We start from the raw sequence: 23,774 nt of genomic DNA on the forward strand, positions 1-23,774 counted from the left end.
CATGGTTTTTAGAATGTGAATCCAATCCTTAGAGTCAAAAGTCTTCAAGAGGGGTTTATATTCAAAAAAAGTCTTCAAGAGGGGTTTATATTCTTAGTCTTTTTCACCATTCCACATCTTGTTACAAGCTTTACAGATATCAATTGACATGGTTTGAGCGGTTGTGTTAGGCTGATTGGCGAGAATTCTTGGACCCATGGCATGAGTTTTCCCTGTTTTCAAGTTTATTTTTAAGCATGAGGTACCTTTACTTATGTATATGTGATTAGTTTCCCAATTGTAACCCAGCTTTATGTCTCTCTTGTAGTAAGGCCTTTTGAGGATCATCATGGTGTATGATCCTCTTCTTTGAAAATCCATCACCACGAATGTGTGGTCAAAGCTTAGCCAGAAGGTCTTACCTTTGCATCGTCCAAAGGTTTAGCTGCCTAACTCTGTACCTCTAGGTATTACTTTTGTGGCAACCCCCTTTTCCTAAGCACATCTTCTATATATTTACGTGGTGATGGAATGTAAGGGAGTGGTTGTACAAAACCCTCTGTTTTAGGGTTTGGGATTTCTTGCCCCCCCCATGGGGTGAACTCTGCGAATTCCAATGACACTCATCCTACATCGACCTGACTTTGAGACTACTGGCTAACTGTGGTTGAGGAGACGTTATGTAAATGCCTTTGTAGATCCCTTTGGTTTGAGGTAGTCTCAGATATTAGCTCTTTACCCTTTTTTATGTTCCCTGTTCCTCATCTAAATAGAGAAGAAATGGAACTTGGTTCCATGGTGATGAAGCTTCTGTGATGAGCTCCAATAAAAAAATGGGACTCCTGTTTACATTGTGTGTGCTTGTTGCTTACATTGTGTGTGCTTGATGTTGTGTAGTATAGAGAAGGAGACATGTCCCGATCGTTCATAACTATGGTTGCTGAGCTGCTTACATTGTGTGTGCTTGTTTGCTGGTGTGTGGTATAGTGAAGGAGACATGTCCCGATCGTCGTAATTATGGTCGTTGAGATGCTTACATTATGTGTGCTTGTTGTTGTGTCGGTATAGCAAATGAGACATGTCTCGATTGTCGTTACTGTGGTTGCTAAGTTGCTTGGTGGTTGTGTGGCTACTTGGGATAATCCAAGGTCAGGATTGACACCAAATATTTGAAACAGGCTATGCATGACCATGCATGTGCATACATGTCATTCACCACAGCCATGCACATACTCAAGATGTGCATGGCATTCCATGTACATTTTAGAGATTTCTTATTCCATTTATACATTGCTAAAGTGCTGCCAATATGTAGAAATTCTTGTCCATAAACAAAACATGTTGAGACAAGATTTTTCATCCTCCCAAGTCCAAGAAAGGGTTGAACAAGTCCTTCACATGCTTAAAAGGGTCTTTGTGTTTATAAGAAGGGTTACATGTGTTCTCCACATACCTACATAGGGTTTTTCTATTCTTCAAAGAAACTACTCATGTTATTTATATGCTTGTGAAGTGTTGCTAATGTACAGAAAGACATGTCCATGCTCAAAACATTCTAAATCAAGGCTTTCCATGCTCGAAAGGGGCTACATATGCTTTGTACCTAATCAGAAGGTGCTGTGTACATGCTTACAAACGGCATCAAATGCATGGTCATGTATGTATATGCATGGTCATGGTGCATGCCATTTTTGAGACTTCTTATGCCATTTATATGCTGTTAAAGTGATGCTAACGTGTAGAAAAGCTTGTCCATAGATAGAACACGTTGAGATAAGGCTAATGTGTAGAAAAGCTTGTCCATAGATAGAACATGTTGAGATTAGGGTTTTCATGCTCCCAATTCCAAGAAGGGGTTGCAAAGGTTCTTCACAATGCTTGCATGCTCAAAAGAGTCTTTGTAAGGGTTGTATGTGTTCTTCACATACTCATATAAGGATTCTCCTTTCTTGGAAGGAATTTCTCATGGTATTTTCATGCTTGTGAAGTGTAATAGCTAATGTGTAAAAAGGCATGTATATGCTGAAAACATCCTAAATCAAGGCTTCCCATGCTCAAAAGGGATGCATATGCTTTGTATATGCTCAAAAGGTACTATGTACATGCTCGAAAAGGGTGTCAAAGGCATTAAATCACCCAAGCATCCCTTGTTTGAAGTTTATAAGAAGGTTTACACGTGTTCTCCATATACTCACATAGGGCTTTCCATGCTCAAAAGACACTGGTCATGTTATTTACATGATTGTAAAGTGCTACCCATGTGTAGAAGGCTTGTCCATGCTCAGAACATTTTGGCTAGAGAGGCTTGGCCATGCTTTAAACATTCCAATGTAAGGCTTCCCATGTAGCTAAAAATTGGGCCTGCCCATGTGCAAAAAGGTCCGTCCATGCTAAAAAAAAGTCCTTGCCCATGCATAGAAAGGCCTCTCCATGTGCAAAAAGTCTTGTACATGCTTGCATAGGGGCTGCTTATGATATTTATATTTGGGAAAATCCACACCTTGCTAAGAGAGGCTTGGTCATGCTTTAAACATTGTGATATGAGGCTTCCCACGCTCCCAACTAGGTATAACACCTGATTATACATAGAAAGGCATGTCCATGTGTAGAACGACCTATCCATGCTCAAAACTTCCTACTAAGACAAGGCTTCACAATTCCATGAAATGGCTACACAAGTTCTTCACATGCTTGCATAGGGATTTCTTATGATATTTATATGTTGGGAAAGTTCACACCTTGCTCTCTACGAGAGGCTTGGCCATGCTATAAACATTATGGTATAGGGATTTGACATGTTGGGAATGGGCTAGCAATTCAAAGGGTCCAATGTTGTTTACATATTCAGAAAGGGTATCTATTATCCTAGTTGCATTTGTTCTTTGCTTACAAGAAGGCATGCACTTGTCCTTCACATGCTCATATAAGGAGGGTTTAGGCCTACATAGGGAGGAGGGCATATGGTGGTGCTAAACATTTCTATCCACCCTTAATACCCTCTTCACCATCTCTTGAATCTTTCCTACTAACTCTTTTGTTGTACCTAGTTGGACCTCATGATTGTGTTATCCTTCATGATTGTGTATTCTTGCTTGCATATGTGACAACACAAATGGATAGATTTCTATCACAAATCAACGGAAGTAGATAAGAATAGTCTTGCAACTCTTAGAGAATATATTGGAAGCTTGGATGGTGATAAGTTTGTTATTTCTATGAAAGTATTAATCTTTTGGAGAAGTGGCTCTACCGAGGCTTTGAACTACTACAAAGTCTTAATAGTTCCATTGCAATTTGATAAAAATATCAAGTTTTTTTTTGGTGGGCTCAAAATGGGATAGAATAAGGGACACACTCCCCCATTCTACCCCATTTTTCCCATAGCTTCTAATATTTTAGTAATATTTTGGCACAATGTTGATAATAAAACAATCGATGTTGTGAAGCCATGTTTTGAAATCAAGGTCTTAACTCCTTATGTGTGCAGGAAACTGTTACCACCAAAAAATTCTTACTTACGTTCAGGTTATATCAAGTGCCTCAACACTCATGGACACATGGAAAAAAGTCACATATTGAGACTTGAAAAAAATAACTTTTTTGTTAGATCTATTGTCCAAGTTGTGGAGTTGGATCCATGATCCAAGATTAATGGCCTAAACTTATCTCTAGCATAACACTTTATGAGAATATATGCTTGGGATATGATAGATTGGGGGTATATCCTAATCACTAGTGGGCAAAGGCACTGAGGGAATCCCTTAGTAAAAAATATGTACACAAGTGATAGGAACTTCGCCTTGGTGAGGGAATCTACTGGTAAAAAATGTGTACACAGATGATAAGAACTTCACCTTTGTGTGAGAGATAGACAGAATCTATGGAGTAAAGATTCCTTCTCAATGAGGCTCTAGTGTGAGTTACAAATGTGTTGGGGGCAACATCATGAGAATAAATGGAAAGAAAAACCTATGATAGTGCACTCTTGTTATGGTTCTTTGGGCATATACATGACTTGTTTGGGTTTGGGGAGGTGGGAGGAGAGTAGATACTATAAGATCCAAAATATTCAAATTTCACGCAATCACTTAACCATGGTTGTTTTCTTATAGCAATTGGAAGATCAAGTTATAGTATCGAGATATTGAATTAAATACAATATGCATGCGTGTTGAAGAATGTGAAGGAGATGAATTTCAAGGGCTTGAGGGGAGGGTGGACCATCAAGAGTGACCATTTTGCGGGAGATGTAAAGCCAGGTGGGAGCATGGTGGCAAACTACAATAGAGCTCCTTGCTTTCTAAGCTCCTGTTGCTTACTATGACCAAGGGATAGAGTAAAAACAACAAAAAAAGGTACAGTTGTTGGCCAGGTGGCAGTTTATAACTACTAAGTGGCAGCTAACTGATGTGCATGGAGTACTATGATCAAGGTAGCTGACATTCACATGTTCATTTACTCCTAGTTGAGCTTCGCTCCCTCCCTTAGTATAAAACTTATCTCCCACTCTTGGCAGTAAATAGGTTGGTGAACTATTGGAGTCCTTTTGTGACTTTCTTCCTGAAAGGGGGTATGGTATTCTTTAGCTGCGAGGCAGTTGAAAAGGTGAGTAGATAAAATCGAGCTGGGCCAAAAAGAAAACCGAGCGAACTTGGTAAACATCTTATGTAATAGAGTTTTTTACAATATTGTCATTGTTGTGACAAATCTTTTACGATCTAATGATAATTATTATATAAAATCAAGTAAGAAATGAAAATTGTGAAACGAAGTGTAAAAGAAAACCGAGCGAACTTGGTAAACATCTTATGTAATAGAGTTTTTTACAATATTGTCATTGTTGTGACAAATCTTTTACGATCTAATGATAATTATTATATAAAATCAAGTAAGAAATGAAAATTGTGAAACGAAGTGTACAATGAAAAGTGAAAAATCTAGTGAATAGGAACTGCAATTAATGTGACCAACAATTCCATCTTTAGTAACTTGAAATATTTATATATATATCAATGGATTTACTAAGGAAATATTTTCATATATATCAATGGATTTACTAAGGAAATATTTTCATACATATCAATGGATTTACTAAGGAAATATTTTCATACATATCAATGGATTTACTAAGAAAATATTTTCATATATATCAATAGATTTACTAAGGAGGGTTTTGTATAGTCATGGCCAAAAGCAAGAAACCTATAATGGTCATAGCCAAGAAAAGTCACATTATATCCTCCATGTGGGCCCATAATAGAGTAATTGCTACAACAAGCGAATAACCATCAAAGGTGTTCGCAAAAAAGAAAAAACATCTTAAATTAGTCTTGACTTCAAGCGAATATTCTTGATATGGATAGGTGTCATGTCTCTGAGCATTGATCATCCGTAAAAACAAGCTTGACACAACATTCCTCTCCCTTATCGATGCTTGCTCACAACCATTGCTTGTGCCATGACTTCTGCATAGCGTGGTATTGTACAGGTCAATAAAAGAACATTAGACATGACTAGTTGACATTTGAACTAGAAAGAAAATAATGTACCTTCTTTTCCCTTTGGAGGTCTCCTCGATCAGAATGATTTTCATTTATGTTTATTTGCTCCTTTTTCACACTCTTTCTCTCCATACAATTTGAAGAAATCTTTCTCGCTTTCTATAACATGACATGCAACAAAGTCTATCCACCATGGACAGTGCGATAGCTCCCAATCTGATTGGGAGTGCATGCTCTTAGGATACATACACATGTCCTCACTACTCAAATCCAACCAACCCTACTATAATGATTTGGTAGCGCTCCTTATACTCTCCTAATACTCTCCTTTCTTGCCTAACAAGTGCGATAGCTCCCAGTCTGATTGGGAGTGCATGCTCTTAGGATACATACACATGTCCTCACTACTCAAATCCAACCATGGACAGTGCGATAGCTCCCAGTCTGATTGGGAGTGCATGCTCTTAGGATACATACACATGTCCTCACTACTCAAATCCAACCAACCCTACTATAATGCTTTGGTAGCCCTCCTAATACTCTCCTTTCTTGCCTAACAAGTGAGAGAGATACCTTGCAGTCATTATTGGAAATTAATTAATATACTTTAAGCAAACCCTAAACAAAGAAAATATGAGAAGGAAATGGGGGCTTACCTAAACACCACATAGCTCATTCCTTTTATACACAGTAGTAGTGCCACCCTTTTTAGTCTCCTTGGTCTCCAAAGCATGCTTGTACTTCCTAGCTTCCAACTAAGTACTCTTGGAATGAATAATCCTGAGGCAATGCCAATGCAATTTCCAAAGCTTATAGCCTCTCTATGTCTTCCAAGGTGGTATGCGCCTCCACCTACACCCTATCAAGGAAACATTCCCTAGCGAGCCATCTGCACCTCACCAAAAAAAGGATCACACAAACTACAGCACAAAGATCCATGCATAAAGTATAACATATAGTACAACACACCGTCTTGAAAAAACTTACATCCAAAAGTTGTTATCACTTGTAAGCATAAAGTACATGTAAGCATAAAGTACATGTCCCTCAAAAGTTGTTATCACTTGTAAGCATAAAGTACATGTCCCTCAAATGAAAAAGTACATGTCCCTCAGTCATTTGGTGGAATCCACTAATGATAGAAGCATGAGCCATTTTTCATGTCTCATCTCAATATTTGCAAGCATATTCAGTTTCTACAAAGTAAGTTAAGTCCTTGTTATGGTACACCCATCTTCAATTCCATAATACATCTCTCAAGCTTGGTTTGACAATGACTTATTCATTCTCATCCAACAAATATCAAATTCAAATGTCAAACTAGGTGTTAACGATAACATCATGAATGGATTTTATGAAATGACAACATCATGAATGGAATTTATATTCAGAATGTGTAAGGTAAGGCATGCAAATAAGACAATCTTTCAAGTTTGGTTTGGATGAAAGATAGAGCATACCACATAAATCTGTTGGGATTTAGTCTATCTGTAGCAATCCTTGATCATCCATGCTATCAATGTGTGGTTCCCTTCCCATAAAAAGAACATTTTCCTTGATAAAAACCTAGAAACTTCCTCTTGTTTGTAATCTCTTTGTAAAAACTCATCTCATCGACCTCCCTCCACACCTAGGCATACTCATCCCAATGTTTGCAACTGGCTAATCACCTTTTCTTGACACCATTGGGTAGAGAATTAAAAATGACACACTTTTGCTTTTTAAACCTCTCAATTTGAGCTACAAATCGCAAGTTATGGCGATGGAGAGAGTTTGGAGATGTTAAAATGGACAATGTATTGAAACTTGGTTCATTTAGGGGGTTCCAAAGCCTAGACATAAAAGCAAGTGGCACCATTGGGTAGATCATAAAAAACCTCTACAGATCTCAGGCTATGGCCATGGGGAGGGGTTTAGAGGTATTAAAATAGACCATGTATTGAAATAAGATCCATTTTGGGGGCTCCATATCCTAATATTCAAGGCAAGTGGACTGTTGGTTGCGTAGAGCATAAAAAACCACACTCTTTTGCTTTTTACTGCTCCTCAATCTAAGTTATAGATCTCAAGTTATGGCCTTAGCTCCCCTTGTATCCAGTTCTGCAACAAGCGGGCTTATCGAATTGGTCATTAGGTATTGTAGGGTTGCCTGAAGGCGGCTTATTTTGCCAACCCATTTCTACTGGAGCATGTGATGGCCATAACTTAAGATCCATAACTCGGATTGAGGAGCTGTAAGAAGTAAAAGTGTGGTTTTTTATGCTCTATGGGCCATTTTTCAATACGTGGTACCCTCCCCATGGCCATAATTTGAGATTTGTAGCTTGGATTGAGGAGCTATAAAAAGCAAATTGTGTGGATTTTTAAACTATATCCAATGGTACCACTTGCTTTTATATATAGGCTCTAAAACCCCCAAAATGGACCATGTTTCAATATGTTATCCATTGTTCACATCCAAACCCTCCCCACGGCCATAACTTATGATATGTAGTCTGTATTAGAAGTCCCAATAATGTCATTTGAATTCAAGTCTAGGTTTTAGAACCCCCAAAATGTATGATGCATGTAACCGCTAAGATAGAGGCTATAGGGATGGGAAGTAGGTTAATGTCTTGTGCTTTAACACTAGTCTTGTAATTGAGCCACAAAAGTGTCTTGGGCCATAAAAGTGGCTTAGGTCATTTTTTTTGTAATTCATACATAACTTTTACATATGATATCAAAACTTGATACAACTTCCTAAGCATGATCCTAAGATGTAAAGAAACCTTTGGGCATCAAAATTACCTCATAAAGTCTTAAAATATAAAATTTACTTTTTTTAAATGACAAAAATTGACCAAACAATAATATATGGCATGATTCGGAGGAGTGTAAGTGCACATTATGTGTGCATATACTAGGAGGCTAACCCACATTAGGCTTGTGAGCATGGGAGCATGGGAACAAGCTCTAGTGGAGCATGGGTTAGGACTAACCTTAAGGGTTAAGGTTAGGGTCAGGCATCCAAGGGTCACATGGGAAATGGAAAGTCAAGAGTCACTTGAGGGCCCTCCTATATAATAGGGGCATGGGGCACACTTAAGGGAGGCTTGGGGGCTTGGAGGCTTGGGCTATGGTCTCTTGTGTAGAGGTCCATATCTACTCACCTACCATTTCACACTATAGCTACATGCTACTGGATTGGAGTAATACCTCTTGATGGTATAGGACATCAAGGTAGAGGTATGATGTATTTCATTTATAATTCATGTGTGCATCCCTTTGGCTCGGGGGTGGTTGGGTGGATGAGTTTATGCCTAATTTATGCATGTTTATGCATAACAATTATCTAGAGAGATCTTAGAGATTTAACAGTGGTATCAGAGCAATCTCTAGTTAATTGTTATTGATTTTTTTGAAGTAAATTTTAATATTTATTCATAAAAATATTATTTTATTGATTTGTGTTGATGATTTGCAGGTGATTGGAGCACGTGTTACTACTATTCAATGGATGAATCGATGTTGCGGGGGAATTCCGTGAGTTTAATGCTATTTTTTCCTATTTTTTATGGTTTAAAATAAGCATTAATGAAAATTTTTATAAAAATACCACATATTTTACTGTGGATATTTTTGGTAGAATGGATTCCCTAAGTTTCTATAATTTTTAAGAATTTTTTCCTAAATTTTTAGAAAATTTTTGAGCATTTTTTATGATTACAAATTTATTTTTTATATATTTTTACGGGTTTTTCCACGGATATGCGATCAAATTTCTGCCAATTTTCTATTGCAATTTAGTAGGGGGCTGTCCCGTGTGCGTGGGACCCTCTTCGTCTCTCAATTCTGAATTTTCTTCTATTTTCTCTCACATTTATAAACCACCTCTTAAAAAAACATTTTTTATTAATATTAATCATAATTAAGAGTTAATTATGATTAACAAAATTAATCAAAAAGTTAACCTCTCTGTTAACAGAGAGAGAAGAGATGGGAGGAGAGAGAATGGAAGGGAGAAGAAGAAGAGGAAAGAGGGGAGAAGAAGGAGAGGAGGGAGTTTTCTCCCTCTCAAAATTTTGCATGCAGACTCGGGGGAGGGGGTTTCAGTGCAGGCGGCGAAAAAAATCGCCACGCCCCCATAAAATTATTATATAAGCTTTATATTAAAGCTTATTAATATTGTTTTTATTTATTTATTTTTTAAAATAATAAGTTTTTTATTTAAAAAAATTCTTTTAAAAATATTTCAAAAAAGCTTGAAAAAAACCTGAAAGTTATGAGAAATTATGGGATCTGAGGAAAAAATCTCTGGAAATTTCTGAATTTTTTTCCCTTAAAACTTTTGGGCTTTTCATCTTCTGGAAAACCTTTGGCTTTCCGTTTTTCCCGAAATCTTTTGGCTTTCCGAATTCCGAAAAAACGTTTGACCTTCCGTATTCCGAAAACTTTTGACCTTTCTTATTCCGATTTTTTTGTCTTTTCATTTTTTCGAAACTTTTGGCTTTCCGTATTCCGGGAAAATCGTTGGAATTTCGAATTTTTTTTGACCGTTCGTATTCTAAATACGTTCGGGGTAGTTTAAAAATTTTACAGAATTCTTAAAAATTAGTGAAAAATTAGATAAAGGTTATTTTGAATTTCAAGAAAATGTGGGGTTGGTGTTTGGCATGTAGTGTGTCCATTCGGGTACCCGTGACCATTCAAATTCCTTTAAAGATATATTTTTTGACCCAAAAAATTAGAAAAATCCATAAAAATTATAAATTTTCATTGGGTTTGAGAATTGTCGGGTTGAATCGAAAATTTTATGAACGATGGGATTCTCAGCAAAAAAAAGAAATATTCTAGAAATTATTTTTAGAAATCCTAAAAATTGGTATTTATAAAATATCAATGGTATTTTGGCAAAATTAATTGCTAAAAGTTTTCAAAAAAAAAAGGTTTGGAATGTCATAAGATAGGTTTGGTGGAATTCAAAATTATCATATTTTAAGACCCTAGAAAATTAGAAAAAATTAGAAAAAAATCATGATAATTCTTTTGCTCAAGAATTTAATATTTTTGAGGGTTATTTAACGTTGAAGCATGTTTTCTCGTGCTGACATTAGGTAGATGCGGGTTATTCGCATATATTATTAATACGATTATACCTCGTATTAGTAGTTATATTTATTTAGATTAATTCTAAATGATATTTTCATGATTTTTTACCATTGTTTAGCCATTCTTTTTGGACATGTTCCTTAATTTCTTTTGATGGCTATAATCTGCATTGAAAGTGTGTTTTGAACACCTTTGACACTTTTCCATGATAATTTATTTTGCACTTGTTTAAGTGTGGTTTGTGCTTAATTTCTTAAGCCTAAGACAAATTCTATCATAGGTCAGTGATTGGTTTGTTTTGGTAGATTTTATTGGATGTTTTTCAAGTTTTATATGGACTCATCAGGTTCTGCCTAGTTCACTTGTGTCTAGGGGTTTTTTAATGAGTGGTACACACATGTGTTTCACTTGCTTACTTTGGACTAGTTTTATATGGACTCATCAGGTTCTGCCTAGTTCACTTGTGTCTAGGGGTTTTTTAATGAGTGTTACACACATGTGTTTCACTTGCTTACTTTGGAGTTTTGCTTGAACAACACTACGTTCATATACTCCAGATTGATGAGTTGGCCACCAATTTTAATGCTTCTTTTAGCATGGTTAATGTCCATTAGATGGTATGCATTGATTTTTATGCTCAACTATGGTTTTTATGGATTTGAGGAGCTTCTATGCTTTTATCCATGGTTTATAATAACGATCTTTTGATCTTTTGGATAATTACATGTGCTTTGAGGGTAGCATTTGCCTTCGTTTTTTGCACTTAATTTTGGAGTATATTGATTGTACACTTGTATATATTCCAACTCGGATACCTAGTTGCTTATATATCTAGGTGAGTTATTTTTATACCCTAACTTTATTGTGTTTTGGGTAGTTATCATTAGAAAGGCGCCAATAATTCAAAATTCTTTTCTAATGATGTACTAAATAAGGGTTATTCCTTAATGTAGTCTCTCAGGTATATAGAGACATGTTTTAGTATATGAAAGTCTGGATAAGGCCATCTTATTCCTTTTATACAGGATTTTATTCATATTTTCCTAGACGGCATACTAGGGAGTTTTCAAGTTGTTAAGGTATGTATGGGTGGTATCATGGTGGTATGGGACATTATTGATCCTTCACACATATATTATCTTATGGGATAATTTGGGCTCAAGATTGTTGCTTTGCTTACATCACTTAGCATGTTGACCTCAACATTCAAAGACAATCTCATTTTTTAAATTCACTAGAAGTTATAGTGTGTGGGCATTCTCTAGATAAACTTCTTTTATCTATAGCTTGCATGTTTTGATGAGGGTAATCTCGTTGGAATTTTCACTTGTTGAAATCTCTTTCTTTACAGTTCAAACAAGTTTATCTTGTTGTATTTGGATAAGGAAATTTGGATTCTTCCTTTGTTGGCATTTCTTTCTCTAGTTCCGTACTTTAGGTGATTTATATAGTTAACCTCATTGTTTACGGATTGACATATGTGACTCATCGAGACGCTACTGACTCTCTATGTTGATATGGGTAACTCGAGACGTCGATTATTCCATATGCAGATGTGGGTATGTCGGGGCGCCGATGAATCCCTGGATTCTGCTGTTATAATGCCATGTTTTCCTACTTTATTCTGAATGGTTTACAACGAGGAAGTTACTTTGAATGTGAATTTCTCTGATCATCCGCAGTCTGATGGGTAAACATAGTGTATGAATCAGATTTGTAGAGGATATGCTTTGTGCATATGTCTCTAGAAAATCATTATATTGGAAAAAATATCTTCCAATGATGGAATTTGCTTATAACAATTTTAAATATACGGCTATTGTTTTAGTCCATGCATACTTATGTATGGGTATCAACCTAGTAGGACACCTATTGATGTCAGTCTTAAGGACATCGAGCTTGATGCATCGAGGGATTTCTTGCAGTCTGATGGGTAAACATAGTGTATGAATCAGATTTGTAGAGGATATGCTTTGTGCATATGTCTCTAGAAAATCATCATATTGGAAAAAATATCTTCCAATGATGGAATTTGCTTATAACAATTTTAAATATACGGCTATTGTTTTAGTCCATGCATACTTATGTATAGGTATCAACCTAGTAGGACACCTATTGATGTCAGTCTTAAGGACATCGAGCTTGATGCATCGAGGGATTTCTTGCGAGATATGTAGGAAATGCTGACTGAAGCTCGGGATTCTATCAAGAGTGCTCAGGATGATAGAGTACGATTTTATACTGATAGGGGACGCTCATCTCGATCTTTTGAACCAGGAGCATTGGTTTATTTTAATGTTCCTAAAGATTCTCAGACTTTGTCAATAGAAAAATGCTCGAATTTATCTCCTAGATATTGTGGTCCATTTTCGAGTTATACATCGGATTGGCACGGTTGCGTTTGAACTTAAAACTACCTCCACATGTTAGAGTTCATCCAGTCTTTCATATCAATAGATTGAAAAGGAAATTGGGAGGTGAGGATAACACAGTTACTCCTCAAGAACTCTATGAAGTCGAAGATTTATCCTATGTTCCACACATGAACCTGATAAGGTACTTGAATTCAGGGAAAGGAAACTTTGTAGTTGACTAATCCCTGAGGTTAAATTTCGGTGGAAAGATAGGGAAATAGAGGATTCGACTTGGGAGTCGGTTGATATTGTTCAGTGCAGTTCTTCTTCTTTTTATTGCAAGAGTGTAATGTTTTGAGAGAGGGGAAGTATGTTATATGCACATTATGTGTGCATCATATAATAGGAGGCTAGGCTTGTGAGCATGGGAACAAGCTCTAGTGGAGCATGGGTTAGGACTAACCTTAAGGGTTAAGGTTAGGGTCAGGCATCCAAGGGTCACACATGGAAAATGGAAAGTTAAGAGTCACTTGAGGGCCCTCCTATATAGTAGGGACATGGGGCACACTCAAGGGAGGCTTGGGGGCTTGGAGGCTTAGGCTATGGTCTCTTGTGTAGAGGTCCACATCTACTCACCTACCATTTCACACTATAGCTACATGCTATTGGATTGGAGTTATACCTCTTGATGGTATAGGACATCAAGGTAGAGGGAGTTATACCTCTTGATGGTATAGGACATCAAGGTAGAGGTCCACATCTACTCACCTACCATTTCACACTATAGCTACATGCTATTGGATTGGAGTTATACCTCTTGATGGTATAGGACATCAAGGTAGAGGTATGATGTATTTCATTTATGATTCATGTGTGCATCTCTTGGGCTGAGGGGTGGTTGAGTGGATGAGTTTATGCCTGATTTATGCATGTTTATACATAACAATTATTTAGAGAGATCTTAGGGTTTTAACAGTGGTATCAGAGCAATCTCTAGTTAATTATTGTTGATTTTTTTTGAAGTAAATTTTAATATTTACTAATAAAAATATTATTTTAATGATTTGTGTTGATGATTTGCACATGGATTATTGATATGGTGATTGGAACGCATGTTACTACTATTCAATGGACAAATTGACGTTGCGGGGGAATTTCGTGAGTTTAATGCTATTTTTTTCTATTTTTTGTGATTTTAAATAAGCATTAATGGAAATTTTTACAAAAATACCACATATTTTATTGTGGATATTTTTGGTAAAATGGATTTCTTAAGTTTCTAGAATTTTTAGGAAATTTTTTCTATTTTTAAAGAAAAATTTTGAGCATTTTTATGATTAAAAATGTATTTTTTATACATTTTTGCGGGTTTTTCCGTAGGTATGCGATCAAATTTCTACCGATTTTCTGCTGAAATTCAGTAGTAGGGGGCAGCATGTTGATGCATTTAATGCTCTCCCGTGTGCGTGGGACCCTCTTCGTCTCTCAATTCTGATTTTTCTTCTATTTTCTCTCGCATTTATAAACCACCTCTTAAAAAAACATTTTTTATTAATATTAATCATAATTAAGAGTTAATTATGATTAACAAAATTAATCAAAAAGTTAACCTCTCTGTTAACAGAGAGAGAAGAGATGGGAGGAGAGAGAATGGAAGGGAGAAGAAGGAGAGGAAAGAGGGGAGAAGAAGGAGAGGAGGGAGTTTTCTCCCTCTCTCAAAATTTTGCGGGCAAACCCGGGCCGGTGGTGGGGGGGGGTTGTTCGATGCAGGCGACGAAAAAATAGCCACCCCCCCATAAGTTTTTTATATAAGCTTTCTATTAAAGCTTATTAATATTATTTTTTATTTTTTTAAAAAATTGAGTTTTTTTTATAAAAAATGTTTTTGAAAATATTTCAAAAAGCTTGAAAAAAGCCTAAAAATTATGAGAAATTATGGGATTTGAGGAAAAAATCTTTGGAATTTTTGCATTTTTTTTCTCTTAAAAATTTTGGGCTTGTCATCTTCCGGAAAACCGTTCGTGTTCCGTTTTCCCCGAAACCGTTTGGCTTTCCAAATTCCGAAAAAACTTTTGACCTTCCGTATTCCGGAAACTTTTGACCTTCCGTATTCCGAAAAATTTTGACCTTTCTTATTCCGATTTTTTTTTTGGTCTTTTCATTTTCCTGAAACTTTTGGCTTTCTGTATTCTGAGAACCGTTGGAATTCCGAAATTTTTTTGATCGTTCGTATTCTAAATGCATTCGGGGTAATTTAAAAATTTTAAAGAATTCTTGAAAATTAGTGAAAAATTAGACAAAGGTTATTTTAAATTTCGGGAAAATGTGGGGTTGGTGTTTGGCATGTGGTGTGTCCATTTCGATGCCCGTGACCATTCAAATTCTTTTAAAAATATATTTTTTGATCTAGAAAATTAGAAAAATTCATTAAAATTGTAAATTTTCTTTGGATTTGAGAATTGTCGAGCGGAATTGGAAATTTCATGAACGCTAGGATTCTCAGGAAAAATAAGAAATATTCTAGAAATTATTTTTAGAAATCCTAAAAATTGGTATTTATAAAATATCAAGAGTATTTTGGCAAAATTATTTGCTAATTTTTTTGGGAAAAATATAGGTTTGGAATGCCATAAGATAGGTTTGGTGGAATTCAAAATTATCATATTTTGAGACCCTACAAAATTAAGGAAAATTAGGAAAAAATCATGATAATTCTTTTTCTCGAGAATTTAATATTTTTGAGGGTTATTTTATGTTGAAGTACGTTTTCTCGTGCTAACGTTAGATAGATGCGGGTTATTCACATATTATTAATTTGATTGTACCTTGTATTAGTAGTTATATTTGTTTGGATTAATTCTAAATGATGTTTTCATGATTTTTTACCATTGTTTAGCCATTCCTTTTGGACATGTTCCTTAATTTCTTTTGATGGCTATAATCTGCATTCAAAGTGTGTTTCGCCTTTGACACTTTTTCATGATAATTTATTTTGCACTTGTTTCAGTGTGGTTTGTGCTTAATTTCTTAAGCCTAAGACAAATTCTATCATGGGTCAGTTGATCGGTTTGTTTTGGTGGATTTTATTGGATGTTTTCCAAGTTTTATATAGACTCATCAGGTTCTGCCTAGTTCACTTGTATCTATGGGTTTTTTAATGAGTGTTACACCCATGTGTTTCACTTGCTTACTTTGAAGTTTTGCTTGAACGACACCACGTTCATATACTCCTGATTGATGAGTTGGCCCCACCAATTTCAATGCTTCTTTTGGCATGATTAATGTCCATTAGATGGTATGCATTGATTTTTATGATCAACTATGGTTTTTATGGATTTGAGGAGCTTATATGCTTTTATCCATGGTTTATAAGGATCTTTTGATCTTTTAGATAATTACATGTGCTTTGAGGGTCGCATTTGCCTTTGTTTTTTGCACTTAATTTTGGAGTATATTGCTTGTACTCTTGTACATATTCCAACTTAGATACCTAGTTGCTTATATATCTAGGTGAGTTATTTTTCTACCCTAAGTTTATTGTGTTTTGGGCAGTTATCATTAGATTGGCGCCAATAATTCAAAATTCTTTTCTAATGATGTACTCGATAAGGGTTATTCCTTGATGTAGGCTCAGGTATATAGAGACATGTTTTAGTATGTGAAAGTCTGGATAAGGCCATCTTATTCCTTTTATACAGGATTTTATTCATATTTTTCTAGACGGCATACTAGGGAGTTTCCAAATTGTTAAGGTATGTATGGGTGGTATTATGGTGGTATGGGACGCTAGTGATCTCTCAATCACTTAGCATGTTGACCTCAACATTCAAAGACAATCTCATTTTCTAAATTCACTAGAAGTTATAGTGTGTGGGCATTCTCTAGATAAACTTCTTTTATCTATAGCCTGCATGTTTTGATCTCGTCGGCATTTTCACTTGTTGAAATCTCTTTCTTTAGAGTTCAAACAAGTTTATCTTGTTGTGATGAGGGTAATCTCGTTCTCGTCGGCATTTTCACTTGTTGAAATCTCTTTCTTTAGAGTTCAAACAAGTTTATCTTGTTGTGTTCGGATAAGGAAATTTGGATTCTTCCTTTGTTGGCATTTCTTTCTCTAGTTCTGTACTTTAGGTGATTCATATAATCAACCTGATTGTTTACGGATGGACATATATGACTCACCGAGATGCTGATGACTGTCTATATTGATATGGGTAACTTGAGACGTCGATTATTCCATATGCAGATGTGGGTATGTCGGGGCACCGATGAATCCCTGGATTCTGCTATTATAATGCCATGTTTTCCTACTTTATTCCGAATGGTTTACAACGAGAAAGTTACTTTGAATGTGAATTGCTCTGATCATCCACAGTCTGATGGGCAAACACAGTGTATGAATCAGATTGTAGAGGATATGCTTCGTGTATATGTCTCTAGAAAATCATCATATTGAAAAAAATATCTTCCAATGATGGAATTTGCCTATAACAGTTTTAAATATACGGCTATTGGTTTTAGTCCGTGCATACTTATGTATGGGTATCAACCTAGGGCACCTATTGATGTTGGTCTTAAGGACATCGAGCTTGATGCTCGAGGGATTTCTTGCAAGATATGCAAGAAATGCTGACCGAAGCTCGAGATTCTATCAGGAGTGCTCAGGATAGAGTATGATCTTATACTGATAGGGGACACTCATCTCGGTCTTTTGAACCAGAAGCGTTGGTTTATTTTAATGTTCCTAAAGATTCTCAGACCTTGTCAATAGAAAAATGCTCAAATTTATCTCCTAGATATTGTGGTCCATTTTTGAGTTATACATCGGATTGGCACGGTTGCGTTTGAACTTAAAACTATCTCCACATGTTAGAGTTCATCCAGTCTTTCATATCAATAGATTGAAAGGGAAACTGGGAGGTGAGAATAACGCAGTTACTTCTTAAGAACTCGTTGAAATCAAAGATTTATCCTATGTTCCACATGAACCTAATAAGGTACTTGAATTCAGGGAAAGGAAACTTTGTAGTTGACTAATCCCTGAGGTTAAATTTAGGTGGAAAGATAGGGAAATAGAGGATTTGACTTGGGAGTCAGTTGATATTGTTCAGTGCAGTTCTTCTTCTTTTCATTGCAAGAGTGCAATGTTTTGAGAGAGGGGAAGTATGTTATATGCACATTATGTGTGCATATATTAGGAGGTTAACCCACATTAGGCTTGTGAGCATGGGAGCATGGGAACAAGCTCTAGTGGAGCATGGGTTAGGACTAACCTTAAGGGTTAAGGTTAGGGTCACACATGGGTTAGGACTAACCTTAAGGGTTAAGGTTAGGGTTAGGCATCCAAGGGTCACACATGGGAAATGGAAAGTCAAGAGTCACTTGAGGGCCCTCCTATATAATAGGAGCATGGGGCACACTCAAGGGAGGCTTGGGGGCTTGGAGGCTTAGGCTATGGTCTCTTGTGTAGAGGTCCATATCTACTCACCTACCATTTCACACTATAGCTACATGCTATTGGATTGGAGTTATACCTCTTGAAGGTAAAGGTAGGATGTATTTCATTTATAATTCATGTGTGCATCCCTTAGGCTCGGGGGTGGTTGGGTGGATGAGTTTATGCCTGATTTATGCATGCTTATGCATAACAATTATCTAGAGAGATCTTAGGGTTTTAACAACAGTGCCCAAGGATATTTATGACATCCCTACATTTACTTTGCCGTCTTTCCAAATCGAAGATCTCCAGTATTTTTTGATATTAGATCTATAGGCAATCTATTACCCTAGGGAGGACTACTACCTCCCAATTATTGCACAAAATCTCAAGGAGGATGATAATTTTGTAGACACGGAGGGGATAGATAAGTACCTTCTTCTCAACTCCAATGTTAAGGATACATAACTCCTTACTATTGGGGAAGCCTTGCAAATGATGTTTAGAGATGCTTCATTGTATGAAAAGGCTAGGCTTCCATCTAAGGAGAAAGTCTAGGATATTGAGAAAAAGCTCAACATTTCTGATATGGGAAATAATGTTTAAGGAGATGGATGAATGTTGAGCGAGGGGAGTCCTCAACTAATATGTAGATGGATGATTTAATTGTTTATGACGAAAATCCGAAGGTGTGTATGAATGAATGGATCATCCACACTTTTTGATAGCTGCTATGTATGTGTTTTGGTTCCTTATTAAAATGAAACATATGATTGTAGATAATATGCTGCAAATCATTATAAAGAAACAAGGTTATGCATTACACAAGCTACTTTTGCTTTAAAAAAAAAGCATGAAGCTTACCATGTAGTGTTATGTTGGATTTAGTCCTAGCATCCTTCACGAATTGTTTAAATGTTTGCAGATTATCTTGAAAATCTTTTTTATCTTACTTTGTCTAAGTAGATTTCTCAAACATCCTGAATAGAACATTAATTGACCGCCAGACCTATGCTTTGGCATGTCTTCATTCACATTCTTGGTCTTTCACACCATTATGGAGCTTCTTTCATTGATCATGCTTGATTTTGCTAATGTGGTTCAATTTGTATAGCTTTCTTTGTCTTGGTCTTTGTTTTTTCTGGGATTGTGGAGGTTTTGAAAGAAATCTTCTTGCTTTTACACCCCCAATGGATGGTTTTAATGGAACATCCTTCTCATTTGTTAATCTCATTTGTTAATCTCTTTGTGTCTCGCAAAATAAGAACGTTTTCCCCATGTAGTCCAATGTCTAACAACACTTTCTTTAATGATGCAATAGCTTCCTGTCTCTCTTCCACCTCCTTAATCTTCCAAGAAAAGCCAATGTATAGGAACACTAGTTCGCTATCATAAAGCACAGGGCATGCATGGTAAATATATGCACATTGACTAGAGGAATGGCAAATACAGGATGAAAGTTCTCATCAATCAAGTTTTAGTTTGGTGGCCTTCTTTACCACTTACAATCTAGCTCTTTTACAGTGCCCATACAAAAGAGACATGGCGACTTTGCATTAGCTTCCTTGCTGTAATTAAATAAGAACTTGAGAGTCTTTAGCTCACCTGCAAGATGCCACTCAACCTGGAAGTCTACCTTGTTGTGTACAGTAAGTGTTCTTCTCCCATTTATTTGTTGGCTAACCAACTCAGGAATTGATGTATGATGAAACACCCAAAACAATATATGAAACACCCAAAACAATATATGAAACATCTAAAACAATGATTCATGATCTTCTTTCTTGACTTGTACATATTTCAATAGATAATATCAATAGGCTATGCAGAAAAAAGAAAATGTGAAGTTAATGTAATCTGACTTACCTCAAATGATCCAAGCCACCAAATATTTGCTTTAGATTGTACACTAAAATAATGAGGTTTATCATCCTTGATGCTTGTATCAAGTGCTCTATTCATCAGTGTTATTGTCTCACTTTACAGCTTTTTTTGTTTGATAATCTTACATTCATCAAGCTTGATGACAAGTTTAAGTAGACCTCGTGTCCCCTTGAAAGTTATGTCATATAAGTAGACCATTCTCTTCTGCAAAATCTCCACAGCCAAGAATATGTTATTCAATTCATTATACTAAATTTTGCCACTTTCTCCATTGAAATCCTCTTTAATGTGGTAAGGTTTACCAATATATTGCAAGACCCCGGCATTGAGCTTGCTTCGAAAAGTCCAAACATCTATAGGAGTTGGAAGTAGTCTCCTGTTAATCTTGGTACTAGCCTTAAGAACTAAAGATTGTGACTTCTGAAGAGCATTGTGCTTTATGAACTGACACCATTAGTATCCATAGTTTCTTGTATTTCTGATGTGGAAACTACATTATTGCTAACAAAATGTTCTATAATATCTCTTTTGACCAACTTGAACTTCTTTTCCTACATCAATTCCTTTGCCATTCTTGAAGTAAGCAAAGGTTTTAATTGCTTTGCTGGATGGAGATTCGGGTTGATATTCTCCTTGTCAGGTTGCATTATAACCCTGTAATTACAACAATGATAAATTCTAACATCTAGAAGAAAATATTAACAAAGCAACTTTTTTAAATACATTTATTACCTAATTGCTTGAATTCTTTTTCCTCCTCTATCTTTCTCCAATGCTATTGTCCTTTGTCCTATATCTCCTTACTTTTGTCCTTAATCTTGTAATTTCAATCTCATTTTCCTCCAATTTCTTTATGAGGGCCTTGAAATCTTATGATAAAAAGAGGAGTTCAACTATTTGATGTTATGAATAATGTCTTTCACCATCTGCATACGTAACAATGGATTTGCAATATCCTAGCAATCCTTTGACTCCATCTCATGTGACAGAGTAGTTGGGTTTGAGAAGGGAGGATGGGAAGCGGTCATAGGATTGATATAGTAAATTGATCTATCAAACCAAAGAACTATGTGTTGCAACCCTACCATTATCATGTTTTCCTTAACGTTTGATGTGAGAGGATTGCATAGTTTTTTTTGGGCTTTTGAATAGGCCCATACTCACTAGTATCAAGATCAATGTGCGATGATCCTTTTTATTTTCATCTTCTTGATTAATCTGGTTAGTTGAAGGGTTATTTACATTGTAACACTCCATTGGTTACATGTAAAGATGAAAGAGGGTGTATGGAAGTGGTTTATTATTTGAACTTCAATTATACCGCCACAACCCTTCATTAATTAAGAGGAAAATATTAGTGGAAGAAGATTTAGAAAATACGATTGTAGCCTCATTTAATATCAAAACAAGATTCAAAAATACGATTGCAGCCTTAAATATCAAAAAATAAGGTTATGACAAGCTTGCAACCTTTCTTAAATATTAGAATGGTAATTTGGGACAACATATACATTTTGAGATTCGGACATGTTGGTATTTTTTAAGTTTTCTCTAGTGAGAGAAATTTGAAATAAGTGAATTTCTTACAAGACCCTCCAAATGACATCAGCAATGTCCTAATGCCTTCCCACCATTGCTTTGCAAATTTGATCAACCTTCTCTAGGTACTAAATGGGGTCTCTAGTTCCATATTAAATTTGGTTGAGATGTACATTGGCTTTGTTTTTCCCAACTCTGAGTCTCTAGGTGTTATGTTTGTTGTAACCTTATTCTTATTTCAAATGCCATGCTAAGCATGTGAAGGGTTTGGGATTTCTTGCCCCATGGGTTTGGAGGTTGTGCGGTTAACACTGTCATTTATTCTATGCTACCCTAGCTTTGAGGTTGCTACAGTGGAGGCTCATTGTGTCTGAGGACATGTTATGTGAATACCCTTGTGGATCCCTTAGGTTTGAGGTAGTCCCAAACATTGGCCATTGGCTCTTTACTCTTCCCTATCTTCCCCATCTTCCCTATTCCTTGTCAAAAAAAAAGAACTCAAACTCGGTTCCCTAATGAAAAAGCTTCTATAATGGGCTTCTTGAGAAGATGGGACTCCAACCTACACTTTCTACACTGTCTGTGCTTGATGTTGTGTTTTTTTGTGGAATACTTGTCTCTAATGGTACAATAGAAGAGATACAAATAAAATATTATACTCAATGGTTATTCTATGGTTGTTGGGCTACCTTCCACTCGGTTGATCAATCATTTGAGCTTCTTGTATGGATTTTTCACTACTGGTTTTTCCTGAATTGAGACCTTTCAAGGAAATCACACTTTCATTTGTGCTAGTGGAAGGATCAAATCGAACACTTCTCTACTAGTAGAAAGACCCTTGGTCATTTGATGCACAATCCTCTAGAGGAATTTTGACTCCTCTTGTATTTTTCCAGATCCCAACAAGTGCATGTAAGAAATTTTCAACAAGAAAAATCCAACTTTCTAGACCTAATTTTCTTTGTTTAGTAGTGTGTGTTTACCTAAGGGTTGTGTTATTCATAACAATATAAATATATAATAACTACAATTTACAAATAAGAAAATTCAATTACTCTATAGTAAATATATAATAAAATTATATTAATACTATTATATTAATGCTATTATATATAAACACATTCACACACACGTACATACGTGTACAGACAGTCACATGTGTGCATGTGAAGGACGTGTGTGTGCATGTGTGTGTGTGACAGAGAGAGAAGGGGGGGGGAGGAGAGTTTCTATATGTGAGAGTGTGTGTATGCAAGACATGGGCGAGAAGAAAGAGAGTGCATGTGCACATGTATGTGTGTGAGAGAGGGTTGTGTCTGTGCACGTGATAGACATAGAGAGAATGTATGTGAGAGAGAGTCACACATAGACACATGCACACACACATACACACACACACACACATACACACGACATGCACCACAAATACACACATATGTATACAAACACACGCATACATGAAGACACACGTACACATGCACACATACACACGTGCACCACAATACAAACACACACATACATGAAATCACACTCACTCACACACACTTGCAAACACATAAACTGGCATAGATGTATACATATAGGCACACTCATACACACACACACACATGTGTATGCACGTTTGCATACAGGCAAAAGCTTCATGCTGCACAGCAACACGGGGGGTCACCTACTTGTATTTCTAAAACAAAGGATTGTTCAGTTAAATGTTGTTTACTGTCCCAATTGGCATTGTGAGCAGATTGATATTTTTTTAAAACACGGGTGTGAAAGGAGTATTATTTTTCTCAACTTGCAAAATGTCATAGAGATATCTTGGAAATTTGTAAGTTTTTTGAGCTTAATCATAACTAAAATTTGCTTAGTTTTTTCTCATTTTTTTGAAATAGAGAAAATTATTTTCAGATTTTGAGTGTACACAGTCACATGTGTGCATGTGGTGTGTGTGTGTGTGTGTGTGTGTGTGTGACAGAGAGAGAAGGGAGGGAG

This window comes from Cibotium barometz, chromosome 64 (assembly GCF_041138505.1).
Source record: "Cibotium barometz isolate CiBa-2024 chromosome 64, ASM4113850v1, whole genome shotgun sequence".
Classification (NCBI taxonomy): Eukaryota; Viridiplantae; Streptophyta; class Polypodiopsida; order Cyatheales; family Cibotiaceae; genus Cibotium; species Cibotium barometz.